Raw genomic sequence first — 15,393 nt, 5'->3', positions numbered from 1 at the left:
TCTCTCTCTCTCTCTCTCTCACACACGTGTGTCTGGGTCGTGGCTGTGATTGGTCTCCCTCCCTCCCCCCGGTGCTCTAGTAGCTGCTGAGCGCTTTCTGCAGCAGCTCCCCAAGTGTCGGGTTGAGCTTGTTGCTGCTCGCAGCACCACGACCATGCAGAGAGATATAAAGAAGAATTTCCTGACTCGCCCGGGGAGGCAGCAACTCGTTTTGACAGCCCTTTGTGTCTGAATGTGTACGAGAGGTAAGTGGCAGAGAACATTGTCAGCTGCTGCCTGCTGTTGTAATGTGTGTGTCTGCAGCAGAAGGAACGGGCTCCCCTCTCAGACGGGGAGGAGGACGCAGGGGAGAGGCTGATGGGTGCAGCCTTTTCAAACCGGCTACAACATGACCCCGGGGATGTAGTGTAGTGTGTGACTAGACAAGTCTGTGGGATTACAAAACTCAACGAGAGACCTGTAGCCGGTGAGCTATTGCACCGACCGCTTCAAGTACGAGTATATTGTTCCCCCCCCGCTGCATCATCATGGCAGTGGCACACAATGCCTGGGATGGATGGAGGGATGAGGAGGTAGTGGTGCTGACCGGGTCCTTTCTCCTTTCAAAGGTGCAGTCTTTAAGATAATTTCAGAGGTGGGGGTGTAGGCAAAGAGGATGAGATTGTAGTAGTTGAAGTTCCATGGCACATTTACAGCCCACTCTAGATTCATGTAGTTGGTGTTATGACCTCCAGATTGCAAGGGGAACACACTCCCTCACAGGCGTTCAGAACAAGTCATGCCAAGGAGGACGACATACAGTACAGTAACAGTAGGCATGTAATAATAGAAGATAATACTAACTTAGTCATAGAAGGAAAATGGAGATTGAGTCTGTATTTCCCAGGACAGGCAACCTCTGCAGTGTCCAATCAAGTCTTCATCGGCATTAGTCTAGACTCGAGGTTGTCGCCTACAGTGCACCACGATCCAATGCTCTCTGTGTATATGACATGGCGTTGATATGCTCTGTATTCAAAAGGTTAATTCAAATGTCATTAGTATCAACTGGTCATGGATACATTATTAAGATTGAGGTTATTATATCCTGCAGGGGTCCACAGGGTTTCAGGGATATGAGAGGAGTAGGTAGGGGCTGTGCAGCTACAGTGACATATTTTAATGAGCTACTGAAGGAAGGATCATATCTTTATGGATGCTTGTAACCAGTCAGTCACACCCTCAGCTTCAAGTCACCATAAACTGCATGCATGGTGAATGTGTCCTTACTGGCATAATGGTATTATGAATGTGTTATTGTGTTGTCCGTTTTGGAATTCATCTGTTTGTGGTGGACCTTTAGTGGTATTGTGGTGGACAAACATAGTTAATGCTGTGTGTGTAGGGGGAAAATATGTGTGTGGGAGAGAGTAGTTTTACCATGAGAAAGGAGTAGGCGAGGTAGGAGTAGGGGTGGGGGTGGCTTAATTTGTGTGGAATTGCAAATGTCCCCATCTTTTGCCTGTGTCCAAGGCGATAGCTACACACTATTTATACCGCAAGTGGACCTGTCTCCATGACAACGACAGTTTGAAGCCCTCTGAGTGTTCTTTTTCGTCCTCATCACCATGGAGAGTAGGTGACGGATCTAGTTTTACAATGCAAACCGTATTTTTCCAAGAGGCTAACAACCAATGACAAATCTCTGAATGATGAGATCTTTTGAAAACCAGATAATAGAAGCATACTATGTAGGCTACCTTTTATACTGGTGATTGTACACAGCATTTTTTTTCCTGCCGATGAAACTCTTGTTTTTTGTTTAAGCAAAATGTGAACATTGCACATTCCAAAAATGTGACAGAATATGTTGTGTCGTCCCTCTGTGCTTCACGTCTAGCGTTAAAGACGCGCTAGTGTCTATGGACCTCTGGCTCCGGTAACCTTGTGTTCTGGTTCATTTCATGTCTAGCTGGGCCTGTTAAAGAAGCGCTAGTGTCTATGGACCTCTGGCTCCGGTAGCCTTGTGTTCTGGTTCATTTCACGTCTAGCTGGGCCTGTTAAAGACACGCTAGTGTCTATGGACCTCTGGCTCAGGTAGCCTTGTGTTCTGGTTCATGCTGACGTCTATCTGGGTCTGTTAAAGACGTGTTGTGTTAGTGTCTATGGACCTTTGGTAGCCTTGTGTTCTGGTCGTAAATCTTTTTGTTTTTGTTCTTGCCCTTTTTTTATTTTCTGTCGATTCACCACAGGTTTCCATTGTATCTGAAAATGTGTCTTCAACACCATATAGGCCCTAAACCCATGACCGTCATATCTGACTAAAATGCCAGGCTAACATCTGAGGTGCATTTATTTTCATGAAAAGGTTTAGTTTCCCCCCTGAAAAGTCCCTCTATTGTGCCTTAATACAGTGTCTAGAAAGGAATTCTTCCTCAGATAACTGTATTACATCACAATGGCAAAACCTTTCAGTAAACAAGTGACACCTAAGATGTTAACATGGCATTTTAGTTAAATGTGGCGACTTCCTTCAGTCCATGTGTTGTAATGTGGAGGTTCCCGGTTTGATTCCCACTCCTCCTGGACAGTGTGTCGAAGTGTCCTTGAGCAAGACACTTAAACCCCTAATTGCTCCTGATGAGCAGGTTGGCACTTTGCATTGTTTCCTCTGCCATTGGTGTGTGATTGATTGATTGATATTTTTTATTTCTGTGTCTTACATACAGATGTATGCCCAGCCCATATGGGCTTACAAGACACATAAACAGTAAGTGATCATATAGACCAAGATGGCCAAGAAAACAAAATAAAACATAATAACAAACTGTAAACAATGTACTTCAAAGAAACAAGAGGAATTAATATCAAATGATATAGGATATAATGTGTTTTTGTCTTAAGTGCCATGCTTTCTCCAAAAATCCTGCAAAGCTGAAAATCCCCTCCACAAAAAAACAACTCAACATACAACTCTCAGACTGCCAAAACAAATCCGGATTTTCTAAGTTTTGGTTTCTTCCACATCTCCACCTTCCACTTATCCTGATGAATTGTTTATTATTTTGGTTTAATTATATTAACCTTACACTGCAGATTATTCATAAAAATCATACTTAAATGAGCAGAAGAGAAAATCATGGACATCTCTCTTGACCAGGTATGCTCTGTCCCAGTTAAAGATCTTTTTAGTCACCCTATCATCTGGCAGCTGGACCAGGCGGTTTCATAACTTAACCATTTCACATTTTTGCTTGACCAAACATGAGTCCCACTCCCAACTAGGGGTGTAACAATGCATCGATGCATCGCAATGCATCCATCCTAAGGTGACGATTCAACTGCATCGATTTGAAAATGTTACAATCGTTTAGAATTATTATTATTATTACAATTTTTAAAATATTTTTAATATTTTTTGTTTGTTTATGTCGATTTTGTATTGACCTATAGTCCATTCATGTTGAGTGAATCAGCTCCCCCAGCCACATTTTTGTATACCATTTTTTTGGGGGAATTAACTGATCGAAAATGTATCGAATCAAATCAAATTGTGGTCAAATGAAGAGATTTTATGATGCATTGAATCGTTGCCTGAAGAATCATAATAGAATCGTTGTGGGGTCAAATATTTACACCCCCCTAGTCCCAACCCATGTCCCCTTCTATAGCCCCTTTTGCTTTTGTGTGAATGTGTGAGTGAATGGGTAAAATGTGAGGAACAAATTGTAAAGCGCTTTGGATAAAAGCGCTATATAAATGCAGCCATTTACCATTTACAATGGAAGGCTATGGCAGTGGTGAATGAACAAAAAATAACTGCCTTTTCTTTGAACGTTTAAGAACATTCAGCCAGTCGCCGTTGTGACATACTCTTGCATGTGAAATCGAACACCTAAGAGAATTGAGTCCCACTCTTCCTGCATGTTTTCCCCAATACCCTATGCCTAATAATGGACTATAGGGGCAATGCTCGACACGTCTGACGTGTGCAGTGATTTCGAATATGTGCTGTTGTACACAAACAATTTCCTGAGTTAACACAATGTCACGTTGAATAAATAAAATCCAATACGTTTCATGTTGTTTATCTGGTGCAGATGGCACACTGCACTTCTGGACAGGCACATCGTTGTCTACATGAGCGCTTTGTCTCTGTCTGCGTGTGTTGTTGTCTGTGTGTGTGTGTGTGTGTGTTGTTGTCTGTGTGTGTGTGTGTGTTGTTGTATGTGTGTGTCAGCGTAGGAGTGATTTGCGGTGCAGATGCAGAGGAATGAGGAGTCCTGCTTGTGGGCTGATATTAGGCTGGGTATAGCAGGTCCTTTGATGTGATTAGCAGCTCCATGCTTTCTCTTGACAAATGGGGCTGTTCTTTCCTGACAGCCGATGCACTAATCTAGTCTGCCAAGAAACCAAGAGACCCCCTTCTGTGTTTGTGTGTGTTTGTATGCGTGTTTGCATGTATATGCATGTGTTTTTGAATGTGAGTGTGTCTTCCCACCTACATTTCTGCTGTCAGATTTAAAGGGGCACTTCACCAAAAAAAAACAATGCTGCTTTATTTTGCACATAATCTCATCTCACTAAACATCCCAAAACAGTTTGCACACATTCATTTAGTTTGAGAGTAAATTAGTATGAATATGGCCACTAAAGATGTCATTGTGGACGTTGAATCATTGTGTTGTGTTAAATACAGCTCACTGAAATGATATGGTAGCAGTCCCTATAAGACAAGGTATTGCTATTCTTTCATCTACATCATTTCATGGTGTTAACACAACACAATGATTCAATGTCCCAGATGACATCACTGGTAGGCATATTCAAACTCATTTACTCTCACTAACTGTCAAACTAAATTAAGTGTTTGGGTGTATGTGAGATTATGTGCAAAATGAGTCGGCATTGTTTTTTGGTGAAGTGCCCCTTAACTTGGAAATGAACACACAGTCAAATGGAATCGGCAGTGTCTCATATTGAACATGCTCATCCAATGCTGAAGGATAGCAACTATTTTGAATTGTCCCCCATACAGGGTTAGAAATTAACATTTTTTTTCAAGGGCTTTTTTTGCCCCCCTTAATTGATTTTCGGGGGCTTTTTTTTGTATTTCGGGGGCACTGAATTTTTATGATAAACGGTAGGGGTGGGACGGTTCACAAAATGGACGGTTTGGTTCGTATCACGATTTTGGGGTCACGGTTTTCAGTTCGATATACGTTAATTTTTATTAAAAAAAATTTAACACTCAAATCTAAACATGCTTCTCATTTATTAAAAATAAAATAAAAGGTTTACAGTGTTTACAGCCTTAAATAATGTTTGGCACACAAAGACCGAACTGACTGAAAAATATATTGTCAAAGTATTAACTTAGTGCAAACAAAAAATATGCTCAGCCAGCACTAGACTTTCCTTTCTTTAATATAAACACACAAAAACAATGTCAACCATGTTTAAATTCCCTGATGGTCAGTTCTTAATGGAAAGATTCGTTTTCTGCTTGAAATTATTATGTTTCTGTCTACATTTATTTAGACTAACATTATTTAAATATTGAGTGCAACTGTGGTGGATTACGTAATTCGGTGAGTTGGAACTATCTATGGGTTGGCGCTGGTCCCCACGGACATTTTAGCGTGTGGCACCTTCAGCTCCGGTAACGTTAGGAGGAGTTCATAACATCAACATGCAGTGGGACAGCGGTAATAGTCCCGGTTGGAGTTAGTAAAACACAGTTGGAGTTAGCCTTCTTGGATGTTGAATAAACGCCTATCATTGTCTTTAAACACCCCGCCTCTCAGACTCCCATTTCCTCCTCTGCTACAGTAGCTAGTAGTAGCTACGGTGACATTTCATTGACTGTACAGTATTAGCTTGCGGGCTGCGTCGGGCTACCATAGTTAAAACGTGCGTTGTTTTGTACAAACTGCTAACGCTATGGCAAGATGTGTGTATGCCTATGTACTGTTAATGGCTATGTTTTTTTTTGTATTTTATTTTTTTATAATTTTTTAAACAAACATATAAACAAACATGACAACACACGATAAGATATACAAGCATTAATTGTCAGGGCACATCCAATGAGATCACATTTTAGTTAGTTGTCTTATATAAGATATACCCCTAATACCTGTTATCTAAAAAACCTACACACATATGCTCAGCTCGAACCCCCCCCTCCCGGACCCCACCTTGAGAAGTACCTCCACTATCCCTCGCACCTAACCAGACACTACCATTATAAGCTAGCTTTTATTCTCTCCACCACTTCTAACCACATTGACATTTTGGATTCATTGAGACCCAGAATTCTTGCTGTAGATATTTCATGGTAAATTACATCGAGATATGTAAGAAACCAAACTTTACGGCAAATTTTTTCCGGCTGAAACCAGCGTGATGCGATCAGCTTTTTGGCTACTGTGATACCCGATAAAACCAATCTCTTTAGCTGTGGATTCACTGCAAACTCAAATACATCATTCAATAGTAATACCGAGGGGTGTACAACAGGTATATTCCAAGATACGAGTTTTGATATTTGTTGGGTCACATCTTTCCAGAATGCCTTAACTGGTGAGCAGTCCCAATACATGTGCATAAATGTCCCTTCGTCCCCATTTGTACATTGGGTGCATTTGGAATCTTGTTTAAGCCCCATTCGGCACAGTCTTATAGGAGTCAAGTATGTCCTGTGAATATAGTTAAGATTGATTTGTTGATGATCCGGGTTCCTTGATGTAAGTCGGACATTTGCCCAGGCTCCTTGCCAATCAAAGTCATTTTCCAGGTCTGGTATATCCCTCCTCCAGACAGAGTCTAGTTGGAGGGTTTCATACGAGGACGTTAGTAATTGATGATAAAATTCTGAAACAAAACCTCTCGATGTCTCTCTTGCGTAGAAGAATTTGTGGTATCTGTGGTGTTCAATTGGTCTGTCTAATGGAACACCGTGAGACTTCAAACATAGCTCTAACTGTTTGTGAAAAAGCCATGTGGACTTGGTGAGATTAAATTTTTTGCGTATTTCTTTATCACTACAAAAACCCTGTTTGTTAAAAACATCCCCTAATGAGTGTATGCCTTGCTCTTCACATATAGGGAATCTTATAGGTCGTTTTCCAATTAAGAGTGCATTGTTATTGAATAAGGGAGTATGATTGTGCCACTTTTGTGGGTTAGGATTTTTTTTTTGTGGTTCACGCCATATCCGGATCGCATGAGTAATTATGGGGCCAAATTTTCGTTCACAGTGCTTGATTGGTAGTTTAGTGTATGCTATGTCCTTCAGTCTATGTGGGGCTACTATGTTTTCTTCTATTTTTCTCCAGGATGCTAATGCTTGGGAGTCAAACCATGTTGTCAATGGACTTAATGTGTAAGCCTTAAAATATAGGAAAAAATCTGGAAATGCCATGCCACCATCTGCTTTATTTCTCTGTGCGGTGGATCTTTTTATACGTGGTGGTTTGTTATTCCAAATAAATTTGTATGTGGAGGAGTGTAATCTTTTCCAGTAACCCTCTGGAGGGGGTAACGGTAGCATTGAACTGAAGAAGTTGATTTTAGGTAGTACATCCATCTTAACTATTGATATCCGTGCTTGTACTGTGTTTTTAAGTTTTGCCCATCTATCAAGGTTGTCTTTGATTTTGTTTTGGATTTTTGTGTAGTTGTGCTTCACCGTTTGTCTTATGGTAGGGAATATTTCCACTCCCAAGCATCTGAAATGTTTAACCATCGGTATCTGTCCTGGGAGGGTTGTATCTTTTTTTGCAGGGGTGTTAAGTGGAAGGAAAGCCGACTTCGGCCAATTTATCTTAAATCCCGATAAATCACCAAAGTCCTCAATCAACTTGAGCAGATGAGGCAATGTGGTGTTGGGGTTTTGCATGAACAATATTACATCGTCCGCATATAAACGAATTTTTTGTTGTGTGCCCTTGATTACGATTGGTTCTATGGATTGGGATTGTCTTATATATTGTGCTAAAGGCTCTAATGATAGATTGAACAGTCCGGGACTAAGAGGACAACCCTGTCTGGCAGAGCGTGATACCGGAAATATTTTGGAGATGATTGTGCCTGTTGTAATCATGGCCGATGGGTCTTTGTATAATACTTTAATCATATCGATGAATCCTTTTCCTAACCCCATCCTTTCTAGCACTGCCCATAGATACGACCATTCCAGCCTGTCAAAGGCCTTCATAGCATCCAGGGACAGCATCGCCTTAGGTATGGTGTCCTCCTTGTCGGCATCAAGTACATGCAGTATTCGTCTTATGTTCTCAGTGATCAGGCGGCCTCCTATGAAGCCAGTTTGGTCCGGGTGAACTAAAGACGTCATATGCTTTTGTAATCTGATGGCTAATACCTTAGAGTACAGTTTGATATCTGTTCCGAGGAGGCTTAAAGGTCTATAACTACCGCACTCGTTGGGGTCTTTGTCTTTTTTAAGGAGGACTGTTATGAGTGCAATATTGTCATTCTTATGGAAGTTCCCCTCCTTGACTGAGTATAAGATCATATTTAGTAATAAGGGGCCAATTATGTCCCAACAAGAAAGGTACATTTCTGATGGGAAACCGTCTCTTCCAGGAGCCTTACCACTTTTCATTGCGGTTATGGCCTTCTTGAGTTCATCTAGTGTGATCGGTGTTTCTAACTGTTTAGCGTCATCCTCTGAAAGTTTAGGGAGAATAATTTGATTAAGAAATGTGTCCATTTTGTTTTGATCGAAGGTCGTTTCTGATTTATATAAGTCGGAGTAGAATACTTTGAATGTATCATTTATTTTTACAGGATCTGTTACAAGTACTTGTTGTGCTCTAATGGTAGTTATATCTGCAAATGTTGCATTAATTCTTAATCGCATGGCTAATAGGTGGCTGGGTTTGGAACCATGGGAGTACTGCTGTTGTCTTGTGCTGCGTATTTGTATTTCCGATTGTTGTCTGTATATGGCATTGATCTCTATTTTTAGTACGTTAACTTGATTTTCTAGTCGAGTTGAGTTGTTGTATTTTAGAGAATTAAATAACGTTGAGTAAAGCGTTTCCAGCTCAGCCAGTTTTGTGCATTGATTCTTGCGCATTTTGGAGGAAAAGCTATCCGTGAAATCTTTGATCATTCCCTTTACCGACATCCATATTATTCTGGGGTCTTGCACCGAGTTTGCATTCTCCCGTTGGAATACTATAAGAGCTTCTTTGAGTTGTGTAATGAATTCCTTGTTATTAAGCAGCAACGAGTTAAATCGCCATCTTGGGGCTCGGCAGGATAGTATACCAAATGTACCTTTAAGGAGTAAATAACAGTGATCTGATAGTGCGTTGGGTATTTCCACTTCATAATTATCAAATAGTCTCTGTGATGCAAAGACATAATCTATTCTGGATAGTGTATTATGTCTCGCAGATCGACAAGAGTACTTTCGGGTCGTGGGATTAAGTAACCGCCATAAGTCATTTACACCTGTAATCTTCGACCAATCCTTTAATGCCTTCGATGAATTCTTTTGTTCGCTGGAAAAGGCGAGGTAAGATTTGTCCATCCTTGGGTTCCAGATGGCATTAAAATCCGCTCCTATTATAAATGAGTAATCGGGAATGTCTAACATTGCATTGGTTAGTGTAGTGAAGAAATCTTCTTCGTACAAATTTGGGGCGTATACCGCTATCAACGCTATTTTCCTGTTCTTATGTTCAATCTTAGCTATAGTTATCCGACCTTCTACATCAGACCCTACTCCCTTTAGTACAATATTCAACTTACGTTTAACGACTATGGCTACACCCGAGTTCTCGTACCAATAGAAGAGTGACTGATATTATGGTATATGTTGTCCGCTAATTTATCTATGTCTTTCCCTAGAATGTGCGTTTCGCTTAGCAGAGCAATGTCCACATGTTCTTTTTTCATCAGTGTGAGCTAGGGGTGGGACGATACATCGATCCAGATCGATACATCGATGTAATTATCAATGATCGAATCGGATCGATGCAATGTAATAAGATCGATTCATATCGATACTCTTATTTTGAAAATCCTGTGGCGAGTCTCATAACTGATTGTGTTAAATGGGCATATGATATCATCTCATATCGATCGCAGGCACCTGAATCTAATCGTATCGTATTGTATCGTGAGAGACTTTGTGATATCGGCAAATATCGTATCGTTGTCCAAATAATCGATATCGTATCGTATCATGATGAAACTGGTGATTCCCACCCCTAGTGTGAGCACGCTTTTGCGTTTGAGTTGGTTATTTATTCCCCCGGTGTTCCATATCATTATATTCAAACTAGCCATAGTCTATACATGTTGCATTGTAATTTTTGGTAATGCTTCTAGAGTGCGAGGCAATAATAGATATACATCCCACTAGTGAGGTCCCGTTGAGAGCCGAGCTTAAAAACATACATATATACAAATAAAAATCCCCTACCCTTCCCTCCCACCGAGAGTCATACAGGATTGTGTTCCATGAACACAACCTTTGCGTATGACTCCCTCCCTTGCACCACCGGATATCCCAGAATGATCCAATTATCCTTAACATTCCTATGTATACCATAGGATCTAACACTCTAAATTAGGGATGCCCCGATCACGTTTTTTGCCACCGATACCGATCGTCGTGACTCGTGAGCCATATCGGCCAATACCGATCCGATACCGATAGTTTTTGATTAAAAAAAAATTAAAAGTTATTTTATATAATTCTTTTTTATTTTATTTTTTTTATAAAATATATAATTACAGACTTGTACTTGTATTATCTGCGAGACATCGCCACCACGCAACAAGCTCCACTGTCTGTGTGTACTCTAGTAGCCTCCAGCTACGGCCAGGATTCTCCGGAGCTGCAGCTGGACCCTATACTCGAGTAGCCTGCAGCTACGGCCAGGATTCTCCGGAGCTGCAGCTGGACCCTATTGATCATATTCAACAACATGCCCTCAGCTCGAATACGCATCGAATGAGTGTTATAAAACATTGATATCAGGAGCTATCTGTGGCTACTGCTGGCCGGCTATATAACGTTGATACAGCGCTTCGGTGAACTATTTAGTTCAGTGGGACATTTCGTTTTGAACAGTGAGCTGGCGTCAGCTAACGTGAGCTAGCTGAGGTATCATACACGTCTCTACTAGACTTGCTGGAGCGTTTGTTGATGTCAGGAGCTATCGGTAGCTGGCCGGCTAGATACCGTTCGGTTAGACAATGCCTCATCATGTATTGGACTGGAAGTGAATGGTTGACTGGGTCATTTTGTAACGGTAGCTAACGTTAGCTCAGGGAGACGCCGTCCTCTCGTCCCACTAGACTAGACCCGTGTTTACATGCGCGCGGGAGGGGCTGGAGGGAGGAGCAGACGCCGCACCACTGTGTGGGAGTGAGTGCAGCTCCCGGTGTCTGAGACAGAACTCAGCGAGTGAGATCGGTTTTGACGATCGGCGAAAATAAAGCATTATCACCGATCACCGATCGCATATTTATACTGATTATCGGCCGATAACGATCGGTGGCCGATCGATCGGGGCATCCCTACTCTAAATTCTACCATAAGCAGAATGTCGACTGTGGCTTGGCCACTTTCCAGTAAAAAATAAATAAATAAAAATTTAAATGAGATAAAACTAAAAATAAAGACCAAAAATAAGCTTCACTTGTCATGCCCTAATCACTTACATTTTATATGAACTTGTGTAATTTATAGTAACCCATGAATAATATGAAGGTATTGAACTGAAGAGAGAGCCTCAATAAATCAGAGAGAGCGGATAAAAAAAAAAAAAAAACAAGTAAAAGGAAGAGAACATTAACTTAGATCTTAAAAGAGCATTGCTATGCTTAAACATCTAAAGTATAAATTGGAGAAGTAGTGGAATTATTTCCCATTAATAAAAAACAGTTTTTAAATACGTATATGCAGCATTTCCCCTGACCGGGGTGGGCGATGATCGTTGTGTAGAGTGATCTTTCAGCCGGCCGGCTATGATGGTTCTGTGGTTCTGCATCTAAATAGCTGTTGATTATTCCCCCGAGGGGCTTCTGGTAGAGTGACTGACCACGTATTGCTGTTATTCCAGAATGTTCCATATATCAAAGAATGCTTAGATGTTCTAGATTATTCCAATATGTCATTTTTACATTGTTTGAATGTTCCAGTATGTTCTGGAGTGTTCCAATCTTGAATCCAATATGTCCGCAATAATATAAACCCGACGGGGAAAGCATTCAAAAACTCTGAGCACGTAGGTCTCTCTTTCCCAAATCCTCGGTTATTAAAGATTGTACTATATGGTGACCTTGCATAACAGAGATTAAAAGGCCATTTATACACTATTCTGCGTGTTGTGCAGACAAGAATTTGACTGCATCTTCAGGCGAGTTGAGGATGGCTATGTTTTTAAAGTCGTAATGAAGATTGATTTATATTGTGCGTGCCATTTTTACACAAACTGACTAGCACCTGGCTGCAGCTGGACCCTATTGGGCTGCAGTGCTGCTGCTGCCTGCAGCCAGTGCAGAACACCGGCTCCGCCAAATAATTTTTTTTTATTTGCGCGTCATCTGAACCGTACGATACACAGACGCTCCATTACCGGATAAATATATATATATAATTAGTAAACTGTCGGGGGCATTAAGTGCCCCCCTTAACTGATTTTCGAGGGCATTTTGTCCATTTTCAAGGGCATTATGCCCCAAGCCCCCGTTAATTTCGAACCCTGCCCCCATAGCATCCAGCTATTACCTCTGACTTTCATTGTGTTTATTTTTTTTCCATTCTGATCAAATCAGACAATGCAGGAAAAGCATAAAAAGTTTTCCCTTTCATTTGAATGGGGGTAGTGTGTTTGGGCTGCGGCAGTGGTTTAAAAATTAAATAATGCGCAATGCAATGTCCGTTTGTCTGTATGGAGGAGTTGGACAATATGCACAGCCCCTTTGTCACAGACACTGATCTTTGGATCTGAATCATCTGATCCTACTGTACAAGGAGAGCAACTCGCTGCCTGCATCATGTGTGCATGTAGTGTCTTGTGTAATGAAATCGATAATGTTAGATAGCTAAGACTAGCTAGTTTTTTGTGAGGGTTTGTTATTGGATCATGTCTCTCTCAAAATTGCAGTTTACAGCTGTCGTAAAATGTGTTTTGATGGGAGCTTAGCTCACTGCTTCAAAACTAAATGTCAATGACTTCTGGGCACTTTGTAACTCACACTTTAACTCTGATATTATAATAATAATAACTTTATTTTTATAGCACCTTTCATACATGGATTGTAGCTCAAAGTGCTTCACAGCAAATAAATTGAAGCATTGAATTGAACATACAGTTGACAGAATAAAAGTAAGTGCAGACATAAGAATAGGTATAAAATAAGTACAATAAGTACAGTGTTGCTCGAAAGCATGTGAGCAACACTGTACAAGTACAATAAGTACAGTGTTGCTCGCTAGCATGTGAACCCCCCCCCGAAACAGCCAGTCCCTCAAACACCCCACACATCAATCCCCACCACACCCCCATCCAAGACACACTCCCTTATATAGCACGTCATGGCTCATGACCGAAGGAAAACACAAACAGCCCGCACGCCACTCACACCGCCATGCACAGCGACAGGAGTACCACGCTGCGAGCCGCCCCATTTCCCCCGGTCTCGGCCACCACGAGGAAACGACAAAGGAGCCACAACTCCAAACACTCAAGCAGACAGACACAACAGCGGTCAAATGAGAAGACATGCAGCACCACGGGCGGTCGGAGACGACAGCGGGACCCCAGGGACACAGCAGAAGACATGCAGCACCACGGGCGGTCGGAGACGACACCGGGACCCCCGGGACACAGCAGAAGACATGCAGCACCACGGGCGGTCGGAGACGACACCGGGACCCCAGGGACACAGCAGAAGACATGCAGCACCACGGGCGGTCGGAGACGACACCGGGACCCCAGGGACACAGCAGAAGACATGCAGCACCACGGGCGGTCGGAGACGACAGCGGGACCCCAGGGACACAGCAGAAGACATGCAGCACCACGGGCGGTCGGAGACGACACCGGGACCCCCGGGACACAGCAGAAGACATGCAGCACCACGGGCGGTCGGAGACGACACCGGGACCCCCGGGACACAGCAGAAGACATGCAGCACCACGGGCGGTCGGAGACGACACCGGGACCCCCGGGACACACAGAAGACACGCAGCACCACGGGCGGTCGGAGACGACACCGGGACCCCAGGGACACAGCAGAAGACATGCAGCACCACGGGCGGTCGGAGACGACACCGGGACCCCAGGGACACAGCAGAAGACATGCAGCACCACGGGCGGTCGGAGACGACACCGGGACCCCAGGGACACAGCAGAAGCCGTAGCGAGCCCCCGCGCAAGGAATCCCCAAAACGCCAGCAAACCGAGGGAGCCCAACGACGAACCAACCAAAATTCATCAAAGCACACGCAAGTGACCAGCACCCAACTCCAGGGAAGGTCCGGGAAAGATCCAGACGAAGCCATAGGCTCCAACCAAACCCCCCCAGACCTCCCCCAGAGCCGAACACCACTCTCCCGCACGCGCCCCGACATTCGCCACCACTGAACTCCTCCAACCCACGACACCCCAGGGACCGTCACCCCCGGCATGAAGAACCCACCACACACCCCCCCATCCAATCACCACCATGTCCATCCACCCGAACATCCAGAAAAGCTTTGAGGGGTAGTAGCTGAAAGCACTCTCACTGCTTTTTTTTGTTTTTTACAATGGGTACATTAAGGAGGTCGGCTGTGATTGATTGATTGATTGAAAACTTTATTAATAGATTGCAGAATGGGTACAATACAGTATGGCTCAATACACACAATTGTTAAGGGGATGCAGACCAGAGACAGACTTTCGTCTTGTTTACATCACTGTCCCCCATTTTCAATTCATGACATTTATGACATACACGACATACAGATATACAGTACTGCAGGGCTATTCAACTGGCGGCCCGCGGGCCAGATCCGGCCCGCGGGATGATTCTGACCGGCCCGCCAAAGATTACATGATAATAAAAAAAAAATAAAAAAAAAATATTTTCTTTAAATTTTTTTTTTTTTTTTTTTTTTACTTTTTTTTTCATGTCAACGTTAACACGCACAATTGAGCCAAAAGTCACTCAATTAATGACAGATTTCATTGATAAATTGAGGGAAAACTTTGCAAGTTGATTTGATGAATTTGACATGTCCAGATAATTGATGCATTTTGTGAGCAACCCATTTGCCAATGTAGCTGCTATTTCCACAAAAGGACAAGAGTTCCTTGCATCACTTCACATTGATGAAGGTCTCCTGCAACTTGAAATAATTGACATGCAAGCATCATC

The 15,393-nt window shown here is 42.6% G+C and overlaps 1 protein-coding gene across 1 annotated transcript in view; it reads left to right on the top strand.

Annotated features, from left to right (window-relative positions):
* Positions 1-155: 155 nt before the first annotated feature.
* Positions 156-15,393, top strand: part of LOC311244018 (uncharacterized protein) — a gene marked incomplete at its 3' end in the record, with an annotated part of 85,224 nt that continues 69,986 nt past the window's right edge. Inside the window, exon 1 of the mRNA XM_084333427.1 lies at positions 156-245. The remainder of the gene's footprint in view (positions 246-15,393) is intronic.

Source organism: Notolepis coatsorum (genome assembly GCF_963971535.1).
Source record: "Notolepis coatsorum genome assembly, chromosome: 17".
In the NCBI taxonomy this organism is placed as follows: domain Eukaryota; kingdom Metazoa; phylum Chordata; class Actinopteri; order Aulopiformes; family Paralepididae; genus Notolepis; species Notolepis coatsorum.
This window is presented reverse-complemented; position numbering and strand designations above follow the sequence as displayed.